Genomic DNA, 11,713 nt, shown 5'->3' on the forward strand with positions numbered 1-11,713 from the left:
GTCTCACAATTATTTTCTCAATTTCTAATTTTATCCATTTTATATTTAAATACTTCACTACTACTTTACATAGACTCAATATACTCTTTAATCTAGGTTACACTATTTAACTTTATCATTTTCTCCGATTAGCTTAAAGCTTAATTTCATCATTTTCTTGTATGATAACTTTGTTATCTCACAATAATTTTCTTCTTGAGAAGTTTTCAAGCAAATTTCATCTTCTTCGCTGGAGATAGATTCTTCGAAGGTTCTTCTAGAGGTTGATTCTTCGAGATTTCTCTTGAGAGTTGAATCTTTGAATGTATTGTTTGTTGATACTTTTTTCTCCTTTCTTCTTTAGAATATTCCAAAAGATGAGACTTATTCATATTCTCTTCTTGATGAAGTTACTCCGTTTGATACTGAATCTTTTGAGGATCGTCCAACCATTGAGTTTGTTCTTTCAAAGGAGATTACTGGAGTGTATTTTTCTTCTTCAGAAGAGTTATTTGACGAAGTTTCTAGAGATTATTCTATATTTGATCTCATACGTTCGTACTTTAACAATTTAATAAACTCGTTCATTTTCTCGATGATTTCTTCGTTCTTGGAATTTTTCTGAAAATCATAAACATAATGATATCTTGATCTAAGGATTGGATTAGGTTTCTGATTCCAATTCTTAATTCTTAGATATTTGTTAGTGACATAAGTTCTAATATTATTTATAAATTTCTAAGGATTGAAAAACCTTTATGAACGAATCATTCATCTTCTTCGCCTTGAGTATTCACTAGATCTTATTCGATGCTTGGAGAAACTCCAAACATCATTTAAAGAGTGTCCTACATTTCCTTAGCCAAATTACAATTAAGGACATCGAGAAATTGATTTTCATCTAAATACATGACTTGTAAGTTTTTAGTTTTAAAATCAATTTCAAAATTCCTCTTTTCTTCTCCGGTCCAAAGAAAAATTGGTTTATCTACCACTTCACCATTAACATGGTGAGTTTGGATAAACGAACCATTGATTTTAGTTTCCTAAAATTCAAGATCAAAACTTTGAATGAATGTTTTAAATCTAACTTTCCATAATTCAAACCTATCACATGAAATGTTGGAAGTGTGTTTAAGAAATTCCTCTTGTTAAAAACAATGTTGAAAGTCATCTTTCTCCTAAGATGATTAGTCTTTAAACAATAGTTAGACTTTGATGCCACTCGTTGAACATATTACTCCATACACAAGAGGGGGGAGGGGGGGGGGGGGGTGAGTTTTGGAGGTTTGAAAGTTATTGATTTAAAACAAAATTATTTTCTAAATAAGAGTTTGAAAATATTTTATAAAAAATATTTGAATAAATATGCAGCAGGAATTTGAAGTAATGTAATTAAGTGAAAAATAAAAGAGATAAGGGAAGAAAGAATGACACAAGAAAGACAAAACTGAGACTTATACTAATCCCCCAAAGACAAAAAAAAGCTTTTACAATGGGTTAGATCTAAACCAAAATAGTCACATCCAAAGAAAGAATAATTTACTTAAGAAAAAAATCTACTCTTGGTAAATTTACAATTAAGCCCTCATCCAAAACAAGATTCCGCACTAAACTCAAGAACACTCTCAAAGCACTATTGCTAAAATATGTGAGAAAAATAGAAATAATTTAGAGAGATTATGAGAGAAATGAAAATTGAGGATTTTCACGTTTTCTAGATGATTTTAAATTATAGAAAATATCTCTATTTATATGCCAGAAAATGGTGTAAATTTGGAAACAATCCATGCACCAATTAAATGACCTAATCGATTAACTAATCAATTAGGAAGTGAAAATAATCATTTATTGATATCCAAAATGGAAGATTCAGATAGAGAGTCGTTACCAATCATTAAGAGACTGTCATAATGCATTATAGAATCGATTATGTGTCATCTAATCGATTAGGCTATAAATCTAATCGATTAGATAGCTTAAAAACATTTCTTAATTAAGAAGACAAACCCCTAATTAACTAGATATACTCCAAAAACATATTTTTGGTTATTTTAAAAAGTGAAAGACTTCTAAATAATTTAAGTGTGTGTGATTTAGACATTATACTTCCAGAAATCCCCTTGTGTCTTTACAATACACTGATCACTCACACATACATGATCAAACGAGCTTTCATACTATGAAGCTCTAAGTCTTTGTATTATATTTGAATTTATCACACAAGAGCCTCGAGTATTCTTGATGAGGCTTGAGATATTTCCATATTAGTTGCCATCATCTGGGATGTTTTAAATAATTAATGATCATAAACCCTAAGTCTTCCCTTGAGAGTTGTTGGACTAAACTATTGACTTTTTAACAAATTTCTTTAGCTTGATTTAGAAGGATAACTTGATCTTGATCAACCACCTTTTTCATCTTTGACCGCTTGAGATAATTTTAGCAGTTGCTTGATTTCAAGTGTTTTCATCATCAAAATCATGCCACTATCAAATTTGAGAATTTTATTTTCAAATCTTGTTATCCATGAATCTATAGAAAGAATCGAAAAACTCGCGGGACAAGCTTTATAAACATTTTTTTACATATTTAAAACGACTTCTCAAAGGCAACCTAGGTATGTGGAAGCTTTGGGTTCATTAATCAAAAGAAGGATGAGACATTGTAATCTTATATCGAAAGGTTCAACAGAGAAGCAATGCTGGTACAAAGTATTTATGACGAGATCAAGGAATACATACTGAACCTTGAGCTCCAACCAAGATCTAAGTTTGTCGAGGGTAATGGCATCATAACCCCAAAAACATTCAAGAGCATGTCAGCCAAGGTGTAAAATGTATACAATATGACAATAATCTACCACCCAACAGGTTAATCTATAGGGGAAGACTCGAGAAGGAATAAATGAGTAGAAAATGAAATGAGGAGACCTAACAAGGGGTCGAGAAAAAATAAGACGTCAAAAAAGAAACATGCATTAACTGAGAAAGTAAAGAAGTGCTACTAACAAAGTATAAAGATTACAAATAATTTTAAAATAGAAAATCGAAGCCCTAAAAGCCTATCATAGAACGTCCTATAGTGGACAAGTTCCAATAATATCGTTTCCATTGGTGCAATAACCATAACAAAGACAAATATGTTCAGCTGAAGGATGTTATTTAAGATCTAATTAGAAAAGGAAAATTGTCTAGATTATCAAACCAAGACAAGAAAAAAATCCAAGAAGAAGAGGTTATACTAAGATACCCCATTGAGGAAAAGAAGTGAGATAACACGAATACCCAAAAAGGAGAAGCATTTTGATGACGAAGAATAAAAGAAGTTATCAGTCGCTTACATGATAGCAGTTGGGGAATTTAGTGATTGGGAAAACTTTCCCATCCAAATGAATATCGAGGAAGGTCCTTAGCAGCCATGGAAGACCCTTCACATCAATGATCAGACAAATCTCGAAGAAGTTAATGATGGGGTTAGTCGAGTAAACCAACCCTCCCCATACAAAGGAATGCTAAATACAACAAGAGCCATTTTACGTGGGCTCCTTTATTCTAATGGAGCCTCTTGTAACTCCATAAAAAGAAAGTTGACGGGAATGATGATGTGAGATCAAAAGCCACCCAAGGAGTTGTCCAGAAAGGGAAAGTAGAGTTTAAAAACTTGGTTTTGAAAAACTTTGAGAGTTGAAAGTAGAGTTTTGAAAAACATTTTGCAGGAGAAAAAAAGTTGCATAAAATAAAGTATGGAAATGTAAAGAGTTAAGGGAAAAGAGGAACACCAAAGAGTTATACAGGTTCAATAAAAAACAACATAATACTGTCTCAAATAATTGATCTTGAGAGTATCCAATAAACTTGAGAGCTTTTAGTAGGTTAAACTCTTGAACCCTATAATACAAGCAAAACTGAAGTTTGCAACAAACATGGAGAGAAGCGGCGAGTCTTCCTTCCAAACGGCGAAACAAACTTTGAGAGATTTTAATATCGGCCTGAGCTCACGAATATAAATCTTGGTTTTATACCAGGATAACCAATAACCTTTGATATTTGACCACCAGTCTGATCTCAAACCGAAATAAGCTTTTATACCGGGCTAAACTTTAACCTAAGCTTGGTTTTATCGTGGGATAACCAAGAACATATGAAAGCTTTTATCACAAGCTGAACTTTTGAACCTAAGTAGAGGATTGATCATACAATACCCAAACCAAAGCTTTTTATGGGTTTAGATTTGAACCTAAACAATCCCTAAGTGGACATATTGTTAAACCAAGGTATACAATTTTCTTCTTTGGTGAACTTACAAAACTACCCTTCAAGAGTTACAAATTCCTCACTCGTAAAAGAACTTTCTCAAAAATCACCATGACTAAATTCTTAGTGAGAAAAATTAAACATAAAGAAGATTTGAGAGAGAGAGAGAGAGAGAGAGAGAGAGAGAGAGAAGTGAGAATTGAAATCTCGTTTCTGGATGATGAAAAAGAGTGGAAGGTAAACTCTGGTTATAAACTTGAGATTAGCTTAAAAAGGAAATGGTTTTAAGGCATTTTATGACTCGCCAATCGATTGACAACATGCACCAATCGATTTGTGGCCTAATAAATAACCTACTATTGAGTTAAAAATGGTAAGAAAAGATATTTACGTGTTACCCATCATTAAGATGTCGTCCTAATCACTTATGGGGCATTTTTGAACTCTCCCAATCCATTGGCACAAACAAATTTCTCCCCAGAGCTACTTTGATAGTTCCTAACTCATATGACACGACTTCAATGTATTTTTGAAAATGTTTTCTTGAGAAAAATCAGTTTAAAATTTGTTTTTGTATGCATGTGTGTGATTTATCCATATAATTTTACGATAATGCCCTTATGCTTTAAAATATGTTCACTCAGGCATGTCGAGGAAATCTTTCACATTCTTCAAGTCTTGTCAGATGCTTTATTTCTTGTTGACACTTGCTTGTGTTCACTTTAGGATGAGGCTTGAGTTATATTCCATTTAATTTTCATCATCATAGAGTCAAGCTCATCAAACCCTAATCTTTGGTTTGCATTTTTAACCTCTATAATCGCTTTTGCTGACTTGTGTTAAGGACTAGTTGTCATCATTAGATATTAGTTGTCATCATCAAAAGTTGTTGTCCTTAAATGCATATCACATGCAAAACAAGGTTCCACAATATGGTCAACAATTTAGAGTTCTTAGAGAAATCCTTGATGAAACAGCAGTAAAATATTGCATGTCCAAGGAAACTCCTTACTTAATTTACTGAGGTAGGCGGATTTAATTTTTCTATTACTTAAACCTTTGCCTTATCCACCTCAATACCTCTTCCGAAAACAAGGTGTCCAAGTATTATACCCTTTTTTTATCATGAAATAACATTTTTGCTAGTTTAGCACTAGTTTGACTTTAACGCGCCTTTCAAGCACCCTTTCCAGATTGGACATATATCTATAAAAAAATGGACCCTTAGACAGAAACATCGCCCATAAAGACTTCCATAATATCTTTTAGAAAATCTGAAAAGATGGGCATCATACATTATTAGAATGTTGTTGGTGCATTACACAACCCAAACGGCATTCACATATATTCCTATGTATCATTGGTGCACATGAATATGTTTTTTTTCTCGATTGCTAGGATGGATGAGAATTTGGAAAATTTTCGAATATCCATCCAAGTAGCATGAATGTAATTGCTTTATTAAAAGTTCTGTCATTTGATCAATGAATGAGACGGGAAAATGATCTTTGCAAGGCGCTTTGTTCATTTTCCTATAGTCGATGCACATTAAGAAACAAAATATTTCCAATCAAGTGCACTAGGGCATTTTCTAGAGGTGTCATCTCTTATATTGTAGTAGAGAATTTTTTAACTGTCATCTCTTATATTGTATTTCGATTCAAAATCAAATCACACATCAATATAAATCAAGTACAGTAAAAGTTGAAAATAGTATAAAAACTTACTTTTGATGCAATAAAAGTTTAAAAATAATGTGCAAAATTAATTTTGAAAAATACAAATAATTTTTAAAATTAAATCTAAATTATTGACATCTATCCAAACACTAAAATTTTGAGCTTTAAAATAAGTCAAAAACTAAATCTCTAATGCACTAGTATGTATTTACAAATACATATAGAAATAGTATCACAACATCTTTAACAAAATTTTCATTATTTACCATTGCAATTCAGGCATTATAATAGTACAATAAATAATAATAGATTTACGAGGGTGCATGTACATGTCAAAATAAGAAGATGGATGATGCATATAATATGATAATCACGAATTTAGATAAAATAACTATTTAACACTTTTTAAGTAGTATTTTTAATATATATATATATATATATATATATATATATATATATATATATATATATATATATATATATATATATATATATATATATATATATATAATATATATTATATATATATATATATATATATTATATATATATATATATATATATATATATATATATATATAATATATATATATATATATATATATATATATATATATATATATATATATATATATATATATGTAACCTATTTAAAATGAATGTCAAGTGAACTTTGTATATCATAATGAGTTAAGTTAAAAACTGGGATACATGAAGATGCGAAATTGTATAACAATTAAGAACTAATATTTACTTAACCCTTAAACTCAGCAGTTGCCTTTAAACTCCAACTCCTTGCAAGGGACATTTGACGACAGGATCTGCGTTTGAATTTACATCATTGCTTTGATCATCAACAGTCTCTTGTCACGTGTTCATAAGCCTAATTAGCAATTAAGGGTAGCGTTTAAGGAAAAGAAAAAAAAGAGTGACCTGACAAGGAACATTCCTGTTCACGAGTGTAAAGCCTCTGCCATCTCATCTGTTTTTAACAATCCCTTATTCAAACTATTACCATGTTTGACTTTTACAAAACCAAGTCAAATGTATTTTATAGGATCAAAATATGTTACATCTCTTATGGAGTTTCTTTGTTTTATGCATACTCTCTTTCTATTTTAAAATGACTATTATTTTAATAAATATAATTTATTTTAAAATAAATGTCATTCTCATTTTTAGTAAATATTTATTTAAAGTGATTATTGTCGCTACCACAATCTTGAAATTGGCCGACCGTAAAAAAAGAATGCCCTTAAAAGGCAAACAGAGTCGTCACCGTATTTTATTTAATTTTCTCATAAAAGAGAGGAGAGAGAAAATAGTCGATAAAATTCTCTAAAAGAAAAAAAGAAAAGGATAAGGATTGATCTCACGACCAAATATTAGTTCGGAAGTCGATTACGCAAAGGGAAGGTGTTAGCACCCATCACGTCCATGGTAATTCATGGGAACTATTTAAGTTCTTTGTGTGCGTGAGTATTTATCTATGACATGCTTTATTATTAAGAAAGTGAGAAAGAATGAGATTGTGGTTTTTTATTATTGTGCTCGCCAATGATTGAGACTTTTGTGCCTACGTATCATTCATCGGATGATAAAGAATCAAAGCTCTGTAGTTCGGAGTAGAAAATATTTGTGTGTTGGTTGATTTTACCTTGAAAAAGGATTTTCGGAGTGATGCCCTAAGACATAAAAATAAGGTTTGATGGGTTGATGTTGTTTTTAGGGTTTTTGAAAAGATTGTTTGTGATTAGATTGCACTAAAGACTATGGACGGAGGTGAATATTTCAGACAAACAAGGCAAACGTCTTGTGTCCAAAATAATCAGAGTAAAGGTAAGAGAGCTCCATCCTTACTCATTCTCCACCACTTAAGACTCGTGGTGCACAATACTAATCGTATTTTTTATTATTTTTTGAGTTTGATTAAGAAAATGCCACTTGACGTTGGATCAAGGGTTTATTGCTTTGATTTTAAAATGGCGACGTACATGGATATTTACAAAGTAACCAATCAAGAAAAAAAGAGTCTCATCATAAGGTAGCCCAAGAGAAAGTCTTGTGTGTGCAAAAAATGACTTATGCTAACAAGTGGATAATGGGATTACAAAGCATGTCTCCCTAGGGTAGTGTCATGATGTCATTCTTACAATAAAATATTACAAGTTACAAATGAAAATCCAAGTTAGGGCAAAGTGTCAAGAGATAGGGCAAGGTCCTCAAGCAAAGGTCCTAATGAAATCCTCTAAGTCCAACAGTTGATTACTGATGAAATGCATCTTTTTGGTCTTTTAATTTTATCATGTTTTTGTTGTTTTTGATTGTATGATGACAATAAGTAAATGACAATGATAAATATGCATGGGATATATATACACAATGATGATGATGATGTGTGCTTGAAAATAAATTACAATACAATAAAGTTGACAAGAAAATAAATCACAAGATAAACAAAAATAATGGTTAGTGATAGATAATTAGTGGTTAGTAATCAAATGTACAAAGTAACTACTTAGGGATTATCTATCCACAATTCAAAGGACTAAAAATATGGCGCATCAAGGGATAACTTATCATTGATGCAAAGTATTGAAGATGATACATGATCATCTAACAATAGATTTGAATCAAAGAAAGTTATACAACCCCAAGTTCATCTATCAATGATTTGACAAATGGAAGATTATATCACACAAATAATTACAAGTTAAAAGTTGAACTAATGTACAAGTTAGACATTCAATCACAAGTATTAATGATTAGTGGTCAATGGAAACAATACAACCAAATAGAATCAACAAGATAGAGGCAACCTATCAATACCCCAAAGTATCAAGAATGATACCTTGATCATTCATTGATATGTTGGAAATACTGAAGATTTTATCAACCTTAAAAAACTAAAGACCATGACCAATAGATATCATCAACCATCATCAACAACAAGGATATAAATGTTAATAAAAATGGTCAACATAAAATAAATAATGTGAAAATAAAATAGGTGGATGAAAAATATTTAAGTGTATTTCTAACATGTGAGATTAAAAGGAAATAAGTGGTGAAAAAATGAAAGTAAAATAAGTAAAAATGAATAAGTAAACATAATAAAAAGGAAAAGTGAGAAAAATAAACAAATGGGGGCACTGGGGTTGAACCCCTAACCTTGGGGTCATGGGTCAACCCCTTTTCCACTGGGCCAAGGGCCCTTGGGTATTAATCAACGCGCTACATGAAATAAATAATAAATATTAATTAAAAATTAAACATGGATCAAGCAAGACAACATGATTAAGTCACTTATGATTAGTAAACGCAATGGATGGTCAGATCAAGGGGACTTATGATGCATGCGTTGACCAAGGGAACACACACACACACACGTGCGGGGAACACATAAGCACACAACAACCAATGAAAGCGTGACAACGTATTTTTTTGAATTTATACACAGAATAAATGCGCAAAGCAACATATGAGTCATCGTCTTCATCCTTGGATTCTCAGATTTCGAACCTCTGTAACTCGAGTTTTTTGATGGAATCAAACATGGATTCCATTCAAACTTATGCAATTGTTGCCTTCTTCCTACTTATGAGCCATTGATTGGCTATGAGTATGAAGTATTTCTCAAGAACTCAGACAAAAATATAAACCTAAAAATAAAATTAAATGATGGATGTTGCGCAATCGAAGCTTAAACCATGGGGCTTAACATCATAGAATGAAATGGAAGGGAATGTTAACTTGTTTGGATGGAAATGATGAAGTTAATTACCTTATCAAAATCGGTTTTTGATGGAGGTTCCGATGAGTTTGAGCAGCTCAGGTGAGGTAGTTTCATACGGTTCTAAGGTTTCAGATAGCTTTTAGGATGTTAGGTGAAGGTGTTTGGATGCTTAAGTGGTGTTGAGGTTGCTTGAAATTCAAACCATATACTTTATTTTAGAGGAAGGAAAAGTGAGTTTGCAACAATAGTTCTTTGGCCTGGAAGCTTGGTGAATGCATGGAACACGATCCCTCTATTTATAGGGAAGGTGTTGGAGTGGTTTGGTGGGAGATTTTGAGGGAGTTTGTCATAAAAGGGTGGAGCCTAAAAAATGACCAAAAGAGAGGTTTTCTTGCTAAGGGTGATCTGTGTCTGGCCTGTTAATCTTCTCCCTTCAGTTTGCTTTATAAATTTCACCCTTTTGGTGAAGCAACAGTGGCTTCAACAATGCTGATGTTCCCTTGGCTTTTATTCATTTTGGGAAAATTTTTACTTTTTCACACTGGCTCGGGTTTCATCACATGTGACCTTGTTGCACTCTAGTTGACTTGCATTTGTGTCTTGTAATGTTTGCGGCATGTTTAATGTTCAGATGGAAGTGAAATAAAGTGGTTTAGGGACTTAATGTATGATTATGCAACTTGGACTAAACTAGTCTGATGTGTGTAACAATTTACCTAACAGATAAAAGATTATAAGGGTAATACAATTGATATATTATCAGAGGTGTAGACAAAATACAACTCAAGAAGAACTCTTTAAGACTTAGAGATTTCTAGAATATACAAAGGTAAGAAATCCTAAGTTAAACTTGTGCTTATGTTTTGACAGAGTAATTTCTCTTTGAATGTAAGTAGTTCGTTAGTTATTTTTCTTCAAGTCTTCAGCTTCTTAAATAGAGAATGAAAAGATTCGTTGAAGATCCAACACAAGAGAGTCTTTGAGAAGCTTGAATAGAAAAGTAGGCTCAGAGTCTGACAATGATTTATCAGAGTCACATTGGTCCTTGCACTTTGACTAGTCTTCAGGTTCTGATCAACAGAGGCAAACTTCTTCAAAGTCTGGTCTTCAGATTCAAACTCTAATCTTCAGACGTCGACTTCTTCAGAATCTTGTCTTCAACTTCTGATCCTTCAGATTCTAGTCTTTAAGCTTCTCTTTAGATGTTCATGGTCAGAACCAATACTTGGATTATTTATGAAATTAGTCTATGATCCCGCACACTTGAACAAGTATTAATATACCCAATTATTCTTTAAATATTTTGTTATCACCAAAACCTAAGGGTTATATGACAAACTAATTTTGTTTCAACACTTTATTCTTATTATAGAATTTATTATTTCTACAATTCTTAAAAACCATACTCCATTTCCATTAGATGGTTTAGGTTTTTCATTAATCATTTTGAAATTTTATTTGTTTCTTAAAGAACCATACTTGTATACTTTTATTTTCCTTTCTTCCACTTTTTATTTATTTTTTCAAAATCACCTTTCTTGGAGTGAGCATACAAAGCTATTTTGGTTTCTCGAGGTGTTCCTTGAAGTTCCTCAATCTTCATTTGGATGAGATATTTAATTTATTGAATTGTCACTACTAGTCTACTTTCATGCCATATTGAGTAGTTAGAGAGCACACCACTTCCTCTATTATCAATTATTTAAACATTGTTTTTGATGAGTCCTTCATCTAATTAGTTAGTGTCATTAATCTTTAAAAACAATAAGTTACAAATTTATCACTCTTCATTTGTAACATTTCATAATGTTGTCTTTACCATTGCATCTCCACCACAATACTTCACTAGTATATCCCAATTGGCTTTGGAGGTGTTTTTTCTACAATTTTATCAAACACTTTCTCATCAACACACTAGCGTATGTAAATCAATGTCCTATGATCCTTGTTCTTTAGTACTTTGTAAGATGTTTTTATGCCTCTGTGGGATTCAATGTCAATGGTTTAAGCCCATCATCGACAAACTTACTTACATCTTGGACATTGAAGAAGGAACACATCGG

This window comes from Lathyrus oleraceus, chromosome 5, assembly GCF_024323335.1.
Source record: "Lathyrus oleraceus cultivar Zhongwan6 chromosome 5, CAAS_Psat_ZW6_1.0, whole genome shotgun sequence".
Classification (NCBI taxonomy): Eukaryota; Viridiplantae; Streptophyta; class Magnoliopsida; order Fabales; family Fabaceae; genus Lathyrus; species Lathyrus oleraceus.